The sequence below is a fragment of the Nannospalax galili genome, unplaced genomic scaffold, assembly GCF_000622305.1.
Source record: "Nannospalax galili isolate Female #2095 unplaced genomic scaffold, S.galili_v1.0 scaffold1283, whole genome shotgun sequence".
NCBI classification, from domain to species: domain Eukaryota; kingdom Metazoa; phylum Chordata; class Mammalia; order Rodentia; family Spalacidae; genus Nannospalax; species Nannospalax galili.
The window spans coordinates 170,402-185,333 of record NW_008349841.1 but is presented as its reverse complement, the minus strand read 5'-3'; the positions used below and the strand labels follow the sequence as shown (position 1 = coordinate 185,333).

General features: G+C 43.7%; 1 long non-coding RNA gene across 1 annotated transcript in view; it reads right to left on the bottom strand.

Moving 5' to 3' along the window:
• Positions 1–9,647, bottom strand: part of LOC115072689 — a 10,690-nt gene extending 1,043 nt beyond the window's left edge. The window contains exons 1-2 of the long non-coding RNA XR_003851719.1: positions 9,556–9,647; positions 2,374–2,423 (exon numbers count right to left, since the gene is read on the bottom strand). This is a non-coding gene — a long non-coding RNA (uncharacterized LOC115072689). The remainder of the gene's footprint in view (positions 1–2,373; positions 2,424–9,555) is intronic.
• Between the last annotated feature and the right edge of the window lie 5,285 nt (positions 9,648–14,932).

Genomic DNA, 14,932 nt, shown 5'->3' with positions numbered 1-14,932 from the left:
CTCCACATGCACTTTGTGGCATAGCACCCACACCCACACACATACATATCACACACACACATACACATACATACACACACAAATAATATATAATATAATATAATATAATATAATATAACATAACATAAAGACAGGGTCTCCCTAGAGCCTCAGTTGGCAAAGAACTCACTATGTAGATCAGGCTGGCCTCCAACCCACAGAGATCAGCCTGCCTCTACCTCCCAAGAGCTGGGATTAAAGGCACCACCATACCCAGCATAAAATAATTTTTTTAATGCCACCTGTATTCTCAGTTGATGGATAGCTATTTCCCATATGGTGACTCAAGGATCCAGGCTCCAAATGTGGCTCTATCACAGACCCTCGTTGCCACGTACATCTTGCCAGGAGAAAGGAAAACAGAATCCTGAGAGACCTTGGTGGGAAGTAGCGCACATCACTTTGGATTGTGTTCCACTGGTGAAAACTAGTCATGTGGTCACATTATAAAGTAGAGTAGGGAGCATAGGCTGGTCTTGCACCTTACTATAACTCCCAACACCCATAACAGGAGAAAATTGAGTAGATAGAATAATTTGACTTTCTGAGAGAACTCGATGGCAGGCACTTGGATTCTAGTTCCGTATCAGGGCTTTTTAATCTTGGCAACATTGACATTTTAGACTGGATAAGTCCTCATTAGAGAGGGAGGAGGCTGTGCTGTGCATTATAGAATGTTTAGCATTATCTCTGGGTTCTGTCCATCTGATGCCAGTAGTACCCCCCACCACCATCACCCTGGTCCTGACAATCAAAAATGTCTCTCAGTCAGGCGCGGTGGAGCACACCTTTAATCACTGCACTCAGGAGGCAGAGGCAGGTGAATGTCTTGAGTTTCAGGCTAGCCTGGCTGGTCTACACAGCAAGTTCCAAGCCAGTCAGAGCTATGTAGTGAGACCCTGACATACACACACACACACACACACACACACACACCACATGAATAAATAAATAAATAATAAATAAATAAATAAAATAAGAGATGTTAACGACTCTAACCATCAGGAACTGTCCTTTGGGCACCCATGCCCAACAACACACACACACACTAAAAACCATTGTTTTAGATAACAAAGAAATGGTCAGAATATCTTTCAACTTGATCACTTGGTTTCTTTATCACTTGCAAAGCATGGGGCATTGCTGTTAATTTTTGCTAATATTACTGACAGAAGAGCTGAGGCGCTGACTCTGCTCCAGAGCGAACGGAGTGATAGGTTGCTGGAAATAAGTCTTGGAGTTTTCTTTTTCTTTTTTAACCATGCTGACTTGTTTGTAAAGAGCAGACTTTCTGAATTACTTGATATAGATTCCTTGAAATTTTTTTACAAAATGAGATTTTTTTTTATAAGTTGCCCAACACAAACTATAGGAAATGCTATGGATCGTGAGGAAAGATATTGTTTTCAGGAACAGGGCTTTCCTGGAATACCTGGTGAGGAGTCCTAGCAGTCTGGTAAAAACGGGAAATAGTACCATCCAGCAGAGCCTTGGGATGTCAATAGTTTGCTTTATCTCCTAGGAACCTAGCAGCATTGTTTTGCCTTCCTAGGAAACAGGTTTCCTGGCTGTATGTTATGGGTGATTCCTTCACCCACCGTGGAGTGTTTTGGCTTGTAGTTCCAATGAACTCTAGATTTACAAATAGCTATCAATAGAAAGTATTAGTTTCCAGACTCACAAAGACATGCAAAGCTCTTGAAACTAAGCAAAGGTGGTTATATAAGTCTTTTCATTGGAAAATAGCTTGAGATGAAATGCAAGATATCATCAATAAAGCTTATTTGGAACACTACTGAGAAGAAAGGAACTCAGAAATTTTCTCTGCTGCTGGAGTTTGTAAGATGAGGATTCATGTGTAAATATCAGTGTTCCTTCTGATTGGAGCAATTTGGATCCAAATAAGCAATTGATGGTTTTCCTTAAGATTTTATTTTTAATTGTGTGTGTCTATGTGTGTGTGTGTTTGTACATGTGGATGCAGTACCTGAAGAGACCAGAAGAGGGTGTCAGATCCCCTGAAACTGAAGTTACAGGCAGTTGTGAGGTGCCTGATGTGGGTGCTAGGAGCCAAACTCTGGTACTCTACAAGAGCATCAAGTGCTCTTTAGTGCTAAGCCATCTCTCCAGCCCAGCACTGTTTTACAACCCCATGTGCATTATGCTCTACAAACAAGCTTGAAAACATCATGCTTTATGTCATTTTTCACTTTCTATTTAGTTTGAAAAAGAAAATAGGACAAATGATTGTTGAGTGACAGTAATTCTGTCACCTTTCTGATCAGAACCTTTTAGTAGAATTCCATTGCCTTAAGGGAATCCCAGACACCTTACCAGACCCTGTAGCTCTCTTGGTGCTGACTCCCCCAGTCTTCCTCTGCCACCTGAGGAATCAAGTACAGAGATGGAATGAACCAGACATTGCTCACACTGCTCCCTCCCCAACCAGCAAAGCTTAGTGAGAACATTTTCAGGTTTGAGGATTCCAATCACATGCTATATCTTCCAGAAAGATCCGCAGACTTTCACTGTGGCCTCCTAAGGAAGAGCTGGTCGCTCCTCTCATGTCATCAATAGATTTCTGTCACTCTAAACACTTTATAGCACTTTCTTGCACACATTGCCCTCCCAGACCATGAGCCCTGAGGACAGTTCATGAATTTTGCTCTCATTGGGAGCCAGAATGGCTGACAGAGAGAATGTTCATTCAATGCTCAGTGAACAAAAAGATAAATTATAATTTTATTTCATGTGCAGATGCTACCATGTGACTTCTTTTTATGTTAATGGTGGTAAAATACATCATAACATAAAATTTAGTAGTGTCATAATTTTGGGGCGGAGGGTTGGTTTGTTTTTGTTGTTGTTTTAGACATGGTCTCCCTATAGCTCCTGCTGGCCTGGAACTCTCTATGTAGGCTGGGCTGGCCTCGATCTCACAGAGATCTACTGTTTCTGCCTCCTGAGTACTGGGATTAAAAGTGTATGCCACCACATCTTACTTAACGATTTTAATTATTTTTAATTATGTGTGGAGGTATGTGCACATGTATACAGGCGCCTGTGGAGGCAAGAGACATCAGATCTCCTGCAGCTGGAGTTAGAGGTGGCTGTGAGTCACTATGAACTGAACTCAGGTTTTCTGCAAGAGCAGTACAGGCTCTTAACTGCTGAGCCATCTCTCCAGTGCCCATCGTTTTTAAGCATTCAGTGTCCTGAAATACATTCACATTATTCAGAAAACACCACCACTATCCATCTCCAGAACTCTGCACCTGACAAAACTGTTATTTTGTACCCATTAAACAACAATTCTGGCTGGGCATGGTGGTGCACACCTTTAATCCCAGCACTTGGGAGGCAGAGGCAGGGAGATCTCTGTGAGTTCAAAGTCAACCTGGTCTACATAGTGAATTCCAAGACAGCTGGGGCTACAGGGAGAGACCTTATCTCAAAAAATCAAAAAGAAAACCAACAATTCCACATTCCCCTTAACTCCATCCACTGAAAAGTCCCGCTCTGCTTTCTCAGTGAATGTGACTCTCCTGGACACTCCTGTAAGTGGAATCAAGCAATATTTGTCTTTTGTGCTAGTTTATTTCACACGGCATAGTTCACCCATGTTGTCAGAATATCAGAATTTTCTTTCTTTTAAGGCTGAATAATATTGCAGTGTAGGAACAGACAACATTTTGTGTCATCGGTCAATAGGCAGGTTATTTAAATAATAGACTATTTCCACCTTGTAGTTGTGAATAAAGCTGTGGGGAGCGTGTTTTTTCATTTTTTTGCTATATTTTACTTGTGCTTACTTTATGGGTATGAATGTTTTGCCTGCATCCATGTGTGCACCATGTATGTTCAGTGCCTGTGGAGGCCAGAAGAGAGCATCAGATCCCCTGGAACTGGAGTTCCAGACCACCATGTGCCCACAGAAGTCAGAGACATTGGATCCCCCAGGAGCTGGAGTAATAGGTGGTTGTGAGCCACCTGACATGATTGCTAGGGATTGAACCTGGATCCTTTGGAAGAGCAGTACAAGCTCTTAACCACTGAGCCATCTCTCTGGACCTATTTTATTTTATTTTTATTTTTATGTTGTGTGTATGAGTGTATTGCCTACATGTATGATGTAAGTGCATCCATGTTCTACAATGCCAGTGGAGGTCAGGAGAGTTGTTACTGGAGTTGGAACTGGGAGTGTAGACAGTTGTTAGCTGCCACGTGGGTGCTGGGAATCAAACCTGGGTCCTCTATAAGAGCAGCCAGTGTTCTTAAGCACTGAGTCATTTCTCCAGCCCCAAGTTGTATTTTAATCTATCAAAATTGTATTACTTTGTTACAGCAGCAATACAAAACTAACATAACAACCCAATAGAAAGATGGGCAAGAGCTAGGAACAGATATTTAGCAGAAAAGGAAATAGGCGGGCACATGAAGAGGTGGTCCACAGCCCTGGCTGTCTCAGCTTTGCTGCCATCACAAATTCCCCAGGGCGAGTTAAAGCACAGACATTGATTCCCACAGTGCTGGAGGCTGAAGGGTGTATGTCAGGCCAAGGTCTGGGGAGGACCCTTTCCCTGGCTTGTAGCAGCTGCCTCCTTGCTGGGTTCTCAGTGGTCTTTACTTAAGGACAGGAGGGGAAACAGCAAGCTCACTATGGTCTCAAGAGTTCAACCCTCAAGACTTCATCTAAAGCTAATAATTTCCCAAAAGCACATCTCTAAACACCATCACACAGGACTAAGGCTTCAACATGTGACTTTTGAGAGGATGCAATCCAGTCTCTGGCATTCCACCCCAGGTCCCCCAAACTTATCTTCTTTTCTTCTAAATGAATGTACAAACAATGGAGTTTCATTATGACATCTTCACACATGCATATCAGGTACTTAGCTCATACCCCTCCCCCCATCACTCTCTCTCGGTCCACTCACCCTTAGTCCCCCGCCTCCTCTCCTCAAGAGTCACCCTTCTGTTTTCATGGGTCATTTTTTGGATTTGAAGATTGAGCCTAGAGCCTTCTACACACTAGGCAAGTGCTCTATCACTATATCCTTGGCACTCTTTTTACTTTTTAAATTTTGAGGCAGGGTCTCACTAAGTTGCCCAGACTAGCCTTGAACTCACTCTGTAGCCCAGGCTGACTATAACTAACTGGGATTATAACATTGCACCAGGCCTGGTGCATCACACAAACACATACACACATACACACACCCCTGGATTCCACATATGAAAGAAAACATGTGACATTTGCCTTTCAGAGTCAGGCTTATTTCAACTGGCATGAAGCTGATCTCCAGTTCCATCCATTTTCTTGCAAATTACATAATTTTATTCTTTTTAGGGCTAAATAAAACTCCATCATATATACACATTTTATTTATCCAATCATGTGTTGATGAACATCTAAACTGGTTCCATATCTTGGCTATCATGAATAGAACAGTGCGGCAGTAAACATGGGTGCACAGATACCCTGTGGGATGCTGGCTTTAAGTTCTCCAGGTACAGTCCAGGAGTGGTGTACTTGGATCCTAGGGTGGTTCTGTTTTTAGTTGGGGGTTTTGCTTTTGAGAAACAGCCACACTGAATTCTACAATGCCTTCACCAGGGTACATTTCCACCAACAGTGCAGCGGGGGACCCTGTCAGGCCCCTCTCCCACTTCACCAGCATTTGTTGGCCTTTGTTTTCTTTCTTTTTCCCCCCCTCTTTTTTTGGTCTTTTTGAGACAGGGTCTCCCTGTAACCCCAGCTGTCCTGGAACTCACTATGTAGACCAGCCTGGCCTCGAACTCACAGAGGATCTGCCTGCCTCTGCCTCCTGAGTGCTGGGATTAAAAGTGTGCGCCACCATGCCCAGTTTTTCCCCCTCTTTTAGAGACAGGGTCTCACTATGTAGCCATGGCTGGCCTGGAACTCTCCATGTAGACCAGGCTGGCCTTGAACTCACAGAGATCCACCTGCCTCTGCCTCTCAGGTGCTGAGACTAAAGGCATGTGCTACCAGATGCCAAGCAAACCTTTTTTCTTCTCATTTTAAAAAGATTTTATTTATTTTTAATTTATATGTATGAGCAATTTGCCTGGTATATGTAAGTGCACCATGTGCACATCTGGTGCCCAAGGAGGCCAGAAGGGGACGGCAGATGCCCTGGAACTGGAGTTAAGGATGGTTGTTAGCCACCATGTGGATGCTGGGAAAGGAACCCAGTTCCTCTGGAAAAGCAGGCAGTGCACATAACCACTGAACCATCTCACCAACCCCCAAACCTTTGTTTTCTTGATGATAGTCATTATGACTAAGGTGAGATAGAATTTCAGTGTAGTTTTTTTTTACATTTATTTATGTGTGGAGGAGGGGCATGTGCATCACTGTGCATATGTAGAAGACAGAGGACAACTTGCAGAAGTTAGTTTTCTCCTTTCACAATGTGGGTTCCAGGGATCGAACTCAAGTCATCAGGCTTGGTGGCAAGCACATTTACCTGCTGAGCCGTCTTGCCAGCCCCTCAACGTAGTTTTGATTTGCATTTCCCTCATGACTAAGGGCCTAAAACTCATTTTCTTACCACATGCAAAATACATTTATTCTGAGGCTGGAGAAATAGCTCAGCAGTTAAGATGCTGGCTGCTCTTCCAGAGAACCTAGATTCAGTTCCCAGCAATCATGTGGCTAACAGTCCTTAACTCCAGTTCCAGGGGATCCAATGTCCTCAACCGACCTCCATGGATATTGCACACACATGGTGCATTTACATACATGCAAGCAAAACATTCATATACATAAAATACAAATAATTTTTAAAATACGTTTATTCCATGCCAATAGTGCCAAAAACCTTAACTGATTTTTCATCAACTAACCAGTTTAAAATCCAAAGTCTAAACTATGTGTCAACTAAATCAAGTATGGGAATGGTTCAGACGTGATTCAATCTCTGGTGAACTTCTCTCCAGCTGTGAACAAAGGATGACATTGAACGCCTGGTCCTCTTTCCTCTACCTCCCAAGTGCTGGGATTACAACAATGGGACAGTATAGGGTGGACATTCCCATCCCAAAAGAAAGAGCTAGTGGAAAAAGAAGGGTGACGTGACCCAAGTGAGAACAACAACCTAGTCTGCGGTATTTTATTACAGCAGCCTGGGATGACTAGACACCAGTGTCTAAATAAACACATATTAAAATATGAATAAGATTCCATTTTAATTGGTCAAGTAATATTTTAGAAAATGAATAAACTGGGATTGGAGAGATGGCTTAGTGATTAAGAGCATTGGCTGCTCTTGCAGAGGACCTGGGTTCAGTTCCCAGCACCCATACGGCAGCTGTCTTTAACTCCAGTTCCAGGGGATCTGACGTCCTCTTCTAACCTCTGTGGGCAGTGCACGACACGGGTGCACTTACAAACATGCAGGCAATACACTCACACACATAAAATAGAAATAATAAAATATTTTTTAAAAAATGAATAAACCTATAGATAATAGGCTTAGAGAGGAAAAGAAGACTTGGGTGGAGAAGGGGGTACAGCGTTCAGTGGGGCCAGAAATTTGGTGTAGTCACTTTGGAAAGAAATCCAGCATTCACTTCAAGTTAAACAGTTCCACTTGTGGAGTGTTCCAGTATGGAACAAAAACATATAAGACTATTCATAGCCATGCTATTCGTACATACAAACCTAATGGGCATTAGTGGCAGAGCAGAAAAATAAACCAAGGTGTGAGCATGCAATGGACTGTTACACACAAAGTAAGTGATCTAGAGTGACATGCGGCAATACAAATTTTTGCTGATATATTATTACATGGAAAAAGTTGCTCCACAAAGAATTTATATAACAAGATATATTTTTTTTTCCTTTTTGTTCTCTTTGAAGCAGGGTCTCCCTGTAGCCCCAGCTGTCCTGGAACTCGCCATGTAGACCAGGCTGGCCTTGAACTCACAGAGATCCGCCTGCCTCTGCCTCCCAAGTGCTGGGACTACAGACATGCACCACCACGACCAATTTTTTTATAATTTTTTGAAAAATTTATTTATTTTTTTTATTTTATGTGTATGTGTGTATTGCCTGCACTTAGGTAAGTGCACCTGTGTCTTGCAATGCCCGCGGAGGTCGGAAGAAACTCGGATCCCCTGGGACTAAAGCTACAGACAGTTATCAGCTGCCATGTGGGTGCTGGGATTCAAACCCAGGTCTTCTGCAAGAACAACCACTGTTCTTAACAGCTGAGCCATCTCTCCAGCCCCCTTTTTTAAAAAATATATTTTATTTATTATTTTTATTTTATGTTTATGAGTGTATTGCCTACATGTATGTGAGTTGCACCAGTGTTGTGCAGTGCCGAGGAGCTCAGAAGAGGGCATCAGATTCCCCCGGAACTGGAGTTAAGGATGGCTCATAGCCACCATGTGGATGCTGGGAATTGAACCCGGGTCCTCCGCAAGAGCAGTCAGTGCTCTTAACCACTGAGCCATCTCTCCGGCCCACAAGATATATTTTTATGAAGTTTAAAACAATGCAAATTAAGGATAGATATCCTTTAGAAACATATACACACAGAACACAAGTGCCTAAAGGATATGGAAACTACTGGGTCTGGTGACACATGTCTATAACCCCAATGACTCTGGAGGCTGAGGTAGGAGAATCAGAAGTTCAGGGCCTGCATAGGTTACAGAGTGAGGTCAAGTCCAGTCTGAGCAACTTAGCAAAATGCTGTGTCAAAATAAAAACATAGAAAAAGGGCCTGAGTATATAACTCAACGGTAGCACACCTACCAAACAAGCATTAGGCCCTAGGTTTAACCCAGAAGTATAAATGGGAAAGGGGGGGTAAAATAAAGCAAGATTAGTCTCTCTAGCTGTGTGATTAAAAATTCCATTTAGGAAAAAAATGTTTAAGCTGGGCATGGTGGTGCACACCTTTAATCCTAGCACACGGGAGGCAGAGGTAGGCAGATCTCTATGAAAGGGAGACCAGCCTGGTCTATGCATAAGTTCCAGGCCACCTGAGGCTACAGAGTGAGAGTGTATCTCAAAAAACCAAACCAAAACAAAACAAAATAAACGATAACAAAATTGGGGCTGGAGAGATGGCTTGGTGATTAAGAACATTAACAGCCCTTGCAGAGGACTTGGGTTTGATTCCCAACACCCACACAGCGGCTAACAACTGTTTCTAACTCCAGTTCCCCGTTCCCCGGGATCCAAAGCCCTCTTCTAGCCTCCTCGGGCACTGCACAACATGGGTGCACTTACAGGCAAAGCACTCATACACATGAAAAAAAATTTTTTAAAGGAAAGTTTAACATCATATACAGAGAAAAACAAGGAATGACAAGTGCCAGATTTAGGGTGTAGGTTACTCAAGCAGTGGGAGGAGGGACCTTGGGATGGAAGAGAAACCTATGATTCCATGTCAGTTCCTGTCAAGGGTTAGCGTTCTGTCACTGTAACAAAATATGTTGGTAATCCACTTATAAAGATGAAAGCTTATTTGGGCTTACAGTTTTGGGGGTTCCAGCTTCTAGCCAGCTGGCTCCATTGCTTCTCCATCTGTGACAAGGCAGTGTTTGTGGCAGGAGTAGAAGCTGCTCACCTCCTGGCAGCTGGGAATGAACAAGCATAATATAGGAGTAAATTCTTTAAGAGCATGCCCACAACGACCTAATGCTTCCCAACAGGCCTTATCTTTTAAAGAGCCAAGCCTGGGACCACGCCTTTAACAAATAGGCCTTTGGCAGGCATTCCAGGTCCAAATTATACCATCATCAGGATCTGCCATGGCTTTGTTTTGTTTTGGATGCTGAGTTTATGGGCTCCCATTACAGAACAAACTAAATAACTAGATTAAATGAAGCCATGCGTGGAGCAATGAAAACCTAATGAGAAAGAAGGGAAAGTAGGAAATCATTGCCCTCAGCCCTTGGGAGTACTAGGCAGATAGATCCTAGGATATGTGCCTTGGTGCTGTCAGGAGACAGCTCAGACTGTTTGGAGACCTGCTTGCCAGTTCTCCTGCCCTTCAAGGGCTCTCTCTGTGGGAGACCATTTCTCTCGTCAGCATCTCTGACTGTCTGACAGTACGCTCAGCAAGGTCTGAGGAGGTTTTCTCAGGTTTCTAGATTCCTGATTAAGAGCTGCACTGGATGCTTGAGAGATCACACAAGTGGTTGGCCTGCAGACTAACCTTCAAGGGTTTACATTTGTCACCAGCAGAAGTCATTGTTTAGGGACTGTGATGGTTAATACTGTCAACTTGACAAGATCTAGAATCATCCAGAAGGCAAATTACTGGGCATGTCTCTGGCAATGTTACTAGATTGGCTTAATTGAGTTTGGAAGACCCATTCTAAAAATGAGAGCACCATTCATTCCATGGGCTGCAAACCCATGGAATAAAAAGAAGAAAGTAGCTGGGCATGGTGGTGCATGCCTTTAGTCCCAGCACTCGGGAGGCAGAGGCAGGGGGCTCTCTGTGAGTTCAAGGCCAACCTGGTCTACATAGTGAGTTCCAGGACAGCTGGGGCTACAGGAAGACCCTGTCTCAAAAAAGAAGAGAGTAAAACATGGTGGTACCTTAATCCCAGCACTCAGGAGGCAGAGGCAAGTGGATTTCTGTGATCCTGAGCTACATAGTGAGTTCTAGCCCAGCTGGGGCTACAGGAAAACCCTGTTGGGGAAAAGAGAGAGTGAGAGAGAGAGAGAGAGAGAGAGAGAGAGAGAGAGAGAGAGAGAGAGAAATCAAGAAGAAAGCAACTGGGACGGACACTAACATCCCCCTCTGCTTCCTGGCTAGATGTAGTGTGACCAGCCACCTCACTTCCCTGCCTTGACAGACTATAATCTCAACTGTGAGCCCAAATAAACTCTTCCTTAAACTTCTTTTTTCAGGTATCTTGTCACTGCAATGAGAAGAGTAACTTGTATAGGGACCCTGAAGCATTTTACCTGTCTACCAGAAAAAGGTAGCAGGTGTCAGAAGTGCTGCAGAGCTCAACGTGGGCAAACACAGGCATGCTAAAAAGAAGACATGTCTTCCTTTAAGGAGAAAACGAACCTGTCAAAGAAAAAGTTACTCAATGATACTTGTAAAAGAAGCATAAGGAAAACTATTCAAGACCATTGCCCCCAAATTAGCTACCACTACAAGACTCTTTCAGTGGAAGAAAGAGTTCAACTCTGAAAACAGCACAAACATGGGAATTTGTAGCCAAGGGGTAGGGTAAGGGTCAGTGGATGGAAAATTACCAAGAGGAAATATCAAGAGTAAGAGGGAGTCTGGGTAAACTGACCTAACAGGATTCTTACTGAAGACTGGCCAGGACAAACAAGCATCACCTGGGAGTTGGAGCAGGACAAAAACCTATCATGAGAGCAATCAGATAATGAAGATGTGGGGTTCTGCCTAAAAGGATTTGGCAGAGTTCTTTGCTAAAAAACTGCATTTTACAGGAAAATATGCAGATGGGCCTAGGAGAGAATGCAGGAGCCCAACAAGGAAGCAGAGGATCTCTGCCAACCAAGAGTCAGGGAAGACTTTGTTGCATATGTGAGCATGTGAGTATAAGTGTGTGTGTGTGACTGTGTATGTCTGTGTGTGTAAGACTGTGAGTATGTATGTATGAGTGTGTGACTGTCAATATGTGACTGTGTGAGAGTGTGACTGTGTGACTGTGTGTAGTATGTGAACATGTGACTGTGAGAGTGTGAGAGTGTGTGGTGTGTGAGCATGTGTGTGACTTACTGTGCATGGTGTGTGTGTGAGTACGTATGTATCTGTGAGTGTGTATATGTGTGAGTGAATGTGTGAGAATGTGTGTGAATGTGTGAGCTTGTGAGCATGTGGGGGGGTGAAAGTGTGTGTGGTATGTGTAAATGAGCATGTGTGTGCGTGTGTATGAGAGTGTATGTGAGCGTGTGTGTGACTGTGTGTGGTGTGGTGTATGTGTGAGCACATGAGCATGTGTGTAACTGAGCAAGTATGTGAGTGTATGAGTGCATGTGTGTGGTGTGTGTGTGGTGTATGTGAGTATGTATATAAGACTGTGAGTGTGGGAGTGTGTGTGTGTGTTTGATGTCCTCTAAGGGTTAGTACATTCTGTTACATATTAAATTCCTCTGAGTCCAGAACTTACCCGTCCCCTTACAGATCATGATACCTGAGGAGAGAAAAGCTTTCACTGGCCTCCTCCCCACAGCCCTCTTCCAGCTCTTCTGGAAACTACTCCCAGGCCTTCCCTGATCAAGTGGCCTAAGCACCTCTAGCAACTCCTCAGCAATGCAAATGCCCAGTATTAGTTACTTTTGCATTACTGTGACAACACCTGGCAGAAACAACTTAAGGGAGGAAGGATTTGTTTTGGCTCACAGTCTTGAGGGTCTGGGTCCACCGTGGAAGGGAAGGCAGGGCAGAGCCACAATAAGCAATAGTAAGACTACATGGAGACTTGTGATGGTACATCTTCACTGTCTATTTGACTGGACTGAGAATCACCTAGAAAACACTCCTCTGGGCAGTACCATCTCATGGACTGGAATCCTGGGGTGAATAAAAAGGAAGAAATGAGAAAGTGAGCTGAGCACCAGCACTTATCTCCTCTGCTTCCTGACTGAGAATCCAAGGTGACCAGCAGCCTCACATTCCAGTCACTGTGCCTCCTGCCATGCACAGGATCTTCAAACCGTGAGCCTAAATAAACTCTTCCTTCTTTAAGTTGCCTTTGTCCAGCATTCTGTCATAGCAGCAAGTTAAGTAACTAATACATGGCAGTCTGCATCACTGCAGACCAGGAAATAGAGCGAGGCAAGACCTAGGGGCTAGTTATACCCTTCAGAGCCTCTCTGGCGATGGATGGACGCTTCTGCCAGGGAGGCCCCACCTCCTATAGGTTTCACAGCCTCCAATAGTGACACCAGCTGGAGAACAAGCCTTTAAAATGTGAGCGTGTAGGGGCCATTTAAGATTCAAACCGTAGGGCTGGAGAGATGGCTCAGCAGTTAAGAACACTGGTTGTTCTTGCAGAAGACAGGGGTTCGAATCCCAGCACCCACATGGCAGATAATAACTGTGTGTAACTCCAGTCCCAGGGGATCCAACAGCCTCTTCTGACCTCTGCAGGCATTGCATGACATGGGTGCACTTACCTACATGCAGACAATATATGCATACACATAATATAAAAATAATAAAATTTAAAAAAAAAAAGATTCAAACTGTAGCAGTCCCTGATCTACTGAATCAGAAACTCCAAGGGATTCTGATGAACACCCAGGTTTTAAGATCCCTGGTTTGTGCACATCTTATCCCACTGCTGCACCCCTTTTGGCTTCACTGCCATAGAATATTCCCAGACAACATTCCCCAAGCCATCCCTTTCAGGACCTATTACCACCTGTCTGGCCTCATCTCACTGTCACAATGCCTTAGAAAACCTCGACGCCAGGTCGTTCCAATCCCTCACACTGCTGATTGTTACGGTGCCCAAAGCTGCTGTACAGCCACAAGGTGTCACTCGGAGCTCCCTGCCTGCGCAGCAGGGCTCAGCACTGCCCGCCCTGCTCATCTCTGCAGAGCCAACACCCAGTTTCAATCTTCAGCTGTGGCTGTGGTGCCCTTGCCACTGCCCTCCACAAGCCCAGGCCCTTGTCTTCTCCTGTGGCAATGAGGTTTCAATCTCCTTGAAAAAATAAGACTGTGAAACAAGAACTCCCAATTTCTCTCCCATCTGAAAACTTGGTGCCTTTCCTCTCCTGTTCTGAATCGTGGCAGAGTTGCCTAAGGCTTATCTAAGGCTCATTCCACCAGCTGTCCTGGTCATCTCCCCATCACAGGCCTAGGGGCCTTGGGCCATCAGCCATCACTACTGCTCCTGTGCTTCCTTTCTGCCCACTTTCTTCCCCTGGGCTCAGAAACAATTTTGTCAATATTTTCTATTTTTTAAATATATAGAGCATCTATATTCTCTCGCATAGTGTAGACATAGTCTTGTATTCCAATTCTCTAATTACTTTCAGGGTAGAAATGGTCAAATTCCTTATTCTTCCTAAAGTTTAGCCTCCTCTGCAGAAAAAGGTGAATCCTAATACCTTTTGTATGATTATTAAGAAAAGGGTTAAGGGCTTGGGGGGGAGGATGTAGCATGCATGTACCGGATCCTGGGTTCAGTCCTCAGTACTACAAGAAAAGAAAAAAGAGACATTAATACATAAATACAAGACTTATCGCAATAATAAGAGCTCAACATATTACATAAAAATACTTTGATCCATGTTAGATATAGATATTTTAATATTTTCATTGAACATTTATATAATCTGAATGATCTTTAATTTTATTAGGCATTTCTTTTCTTTTGTTTGTTTTTGAGACAGGGTCTCACTGTGGAGCTGATCTGGAACTTACTGACCTCAAACTTACAGTGATCCCCCTGCCTTTGCTTCCCAAGTACCAGGATACTAGGTATGTATCACCATGCCTGGCCTCCCAAGTGTCTTATACTTAAAATTCTTTTTTATATTTATTTATTTATTATTTTAATTTTATGTGTATGAGTGTATTGCCTGCATGCATGTAATCCATGTCATGCAATGCCCTCAGAAGTCAGAAGGCATTGGATTCCCCTGGAACTGAAGTTACAGATGATTGTTAGCTACCACATGGGTTCTGGGAATCAAATCTGTGTCCTTGGCAAAAGTAGTCAGTGCTCTTAACTGCTGAGCCATTTCTCTATCCCCACTGTACAAATGATTCTTTTTTTTTCCTTTATTTATTTTGGGTTTTTTGAGACAGGGTCTCTCGGTAGCTCCAGCTGGCATGAAACTCACTATCTCCTTGATCTCACAGAGATCCACCTGCCTCTCCCACTCGAGTACTGGGATTAA